The sequence below is a fragment of the Protomyctophum bolini genome, assembly GCF_963924005.1.
Source record: "Protomyctophum bolini genome assembly, chromosome: 19".
Taxonomy (NCBI): domain Eukaryota; kingdom Metazoa; phylum Chordata; class Actinopteri; order Myctophiformes; family Myctophidae; genus Protomyctophum; species Protomyctophum bolini.
Window position 1 is genome coordinate 3,728,156 of NC_137880.1, and position 3,011 is coordinate 3,731,166.

Below are 3,011 nucleotides of genomic sequence, written 5' to 3' on the forward strand. Positions count from 1 at the left end.
GTACCTTTGGAATTGCAGAGGTGGCGTTACATATAAGACAAATGCACTTGGAGAGAGGCCAGGCTTTTATTTGTAATTAATGTTAATTTGTAAAAACAAAATTGTGCACAGCAATACTGAGTTTGAACTGACAGGCCCTTTTGATGTCAATCAAGTAAGTCACCTTAATTCAAATAGTTTTTTATATAAGCACATTTTAATTAAATATGAGACAAAGAGAGAGAGAGAGAGAGAGAGAGAGAGAGAGAGAGAGAGAGAGAGAGAGAGAGAGAGAGATGAAATACCATATACCACAGTGATTTGCTTGATGTACTATAAAATGTCATATTGTTACATGCCTAGTGATGAGTAAGGGTGATGATGTGACTTACCTGATACAGTCAAAGTTACTACATCGCCCCCTCTTTGAGGTGTTTTACGGTGACTGTAACACTGGTATCCACTTTGACCATCTGGCTCTGCTTGCAATTCAAAATGATTCTGATCAGTGGAGCTGACAAATTGACCATCTCTGTATAAGTTCCAGCCTTTGTCCTCTCCTTCCTTGTCACATATGAATGTAACAGTCTCTCCTGTGAATGCTGGGTTGGGCTTCACACTCAGAACAGCTTTTGTCAGGACATCTACAAAAACACAAGTAGAATTAAACTAAATGCTACATTATGTCGCTAAATCACAAAAAGTAAGCTGACTAAATTTACAAATTATAATTTTATACCTATAGTATACATTTGTAATGAGAGGATGAAGTGTGTAAACGTGTAAATATGCTATTTACTGAGTGAATAAAGACAATAGATAATAAATTAATCCTCACCTTGACTGAGTCCACAGGAGAGGAAGATGCTCACCACTAGAGAAAAACATTTGATGAGACAATATCAAGCTAAGCATGAACTGCGTTAATTATTCCTATTTAACACAATTCCAACAGACAGCTATAGTTGGCTCATGTTCAATTAGAACAAATCAATAATAACCTGAAAGGGTATTTGACTTTAAAACACTTCTGTGGTTATTCTAACATCTATACTCTGGCCTTTTGCACCCCAGACAGTTTTAAAGTTGCTTGATTCAATCAAATAGCTACATTTATTTGATATCCATTGAGGAGTATCTATAGAGGGCACATCCAAAAGTAATTTTGGTTCTAACCCACAAATGGAAAGGTTTCACTTTACGTCATGCAGCTTCCTCGTGTTCTGACAGCAGCAGCAACCCACGACTTACACAGTCCTGAGCAACGCCCTTTTATAGCATATGTACGTGTGTTTACAGTGTTCTGAAGAACAAGTTGAAATGCTTTGCTTTTTCTTTTTTTTAATAATTTTTATCCCACGATTTTTGTAACCCATTTTTCACCCCTGTGTCAATTATCTAATGTGATCCTGGGCTCTACACACCCTCTGCCAAACTAGTCCCCATATATATGGGGGACATGGGGAGAGCAACGGACTGGAACTCATGCTTCCTTCATGCCTGTCCAAGTTGCTCCTTTACACCTGACAGGGGGGAGTTTCCCTGGTTGGACGTAGCACATGGAAAGGAGCAAGTTATTCCAAACAGTTCCTTTCCCCTCCATCAGGCGCCCTGGCTGTCCAGGGGGAGGAAGTTTAGAGACCAGGATTACTGCATGTTTTTTGTGAGGGTACCTACCCTACGGGACACGGGGAGAACATGCAAACTCCACACAGAAAGGCCCTTTCGCCAACCCCGCCTCGGGTATGGGCACTGATGACCCTGAGGAGGAAACACGCCACCAGCACGCCACAGCGCCCCAAGCGGGAATCAAACTCAGGACCTTCTAGCTGTGCGGCGACAGCACTACCAACTGTGCCACCGTGCCCCCAATAAGAAATGCTTTCATAAAGTATAACAATACCAAGCTTTCATCTGAGGCTACACATTAACCCATTTAGGCCTGACGTCGAAATAAAATAAATGTCTTCTAAATTCTGACGGTTTTCTGAAATTCCTCATGTTTCTGTATAAAATATGTTATATCGTATGGTGGCACTCGGTGCCACGCTATGAGCTTGTAGATCTGCTATTTTTCAATAGCTAAAGTATAACAATGCTTTAAAACATCAAAAGGGGTTCCAACTTCCACACAAAATGGGTCAATGCATAGTTTGATGTATTGGAGAAGAACGTATATGTAATTTTATCATGGTATCTCTGTACTGTATATAGTTGCATCATCACTGCTGCATTGGCCTGTTTAGTTTTTTATTGCTTAAAGTCATTAAAAATATTGTTGAAATTGTAAATACTGTATAAAACAAGGTGAAAACATTGGTCAAGATCCTTATAAATGAAATAAAAACACTAAGCATAACTATGAAATTTAGTTTTTATTGATAAAATGTAATTTTGTCTTATATTATTATAACTTATATAAGGTTGTACTTTGTCTCCCTGCTCTTCAATCTACATACATTTAGATCGTGTCAAAGGTCATGTCTCACCTATACACAGGATCTGACCTGGCAGGCTCTATTAGCTCAATGGTAACAAATAAAAACTCAGAAAACGGGTTCAAATCCGGGGTAGAAGAGTAAAGTTACATATTTACAGATGTAATGAATTCAAACTCATAATCTTAATAGTAGTAGTTCAACTATAAATAATTACTCACAGAGGAGAACGCAGGCCACGGTGAGTAGTTTCATCTTCTCTCGAACGGCTCCGAAAAACCTTCTACTTCGTGTTCATAGTGAAGTAATGGTTAGAGAGAGAGAGAGAGAGAGAGAGAGAGAGAGAGAGAGAGAGAGAGAGAGAGAGAGATAGGTGGGCCGGGGGGGAGGGGGGGGTTCACGTCAGCATGGAACTTCTTCTTCGGTAAACTGCTCTAACTTCCTCTTTTTCGGAAGAGAGGCTGAGAAAAAGAAGTGAGTTCATTCCTTGCAGGTCCTTTTATACGGCCCGCAACTTCATACCTGAATTGTATTATGATGAACGGCCCACCCAACAGTATAGGACATTTTTACATTAGAGTTTTTTAACCTGGG

The 3,011-nt window shown here is 39.7% G+C and overlaps 1 long non-coding RNA gene across 1 annotated transcript; it reads right to left on the reverse strand.

Annotated features, from left to right (window-relative positions):
- Positions 1-468: 468 nt before the first annotated feature.
- Positions 469-2,727, reverse strand: LOC308334265. Its single transcript, XR_013965875.1, has 3 exons — positions 2,639-2,727; positions 818-853; positions 469-623 (listed from the first exon to the last, which is right to left on the reverse strand). It is a non-coding gene; the product is annotated as an uncharacterized lncRNA (long non-coding RNA).
- Between the last annotated feature and the right edge of the window lie 284 nt (positions 2,728-3,011).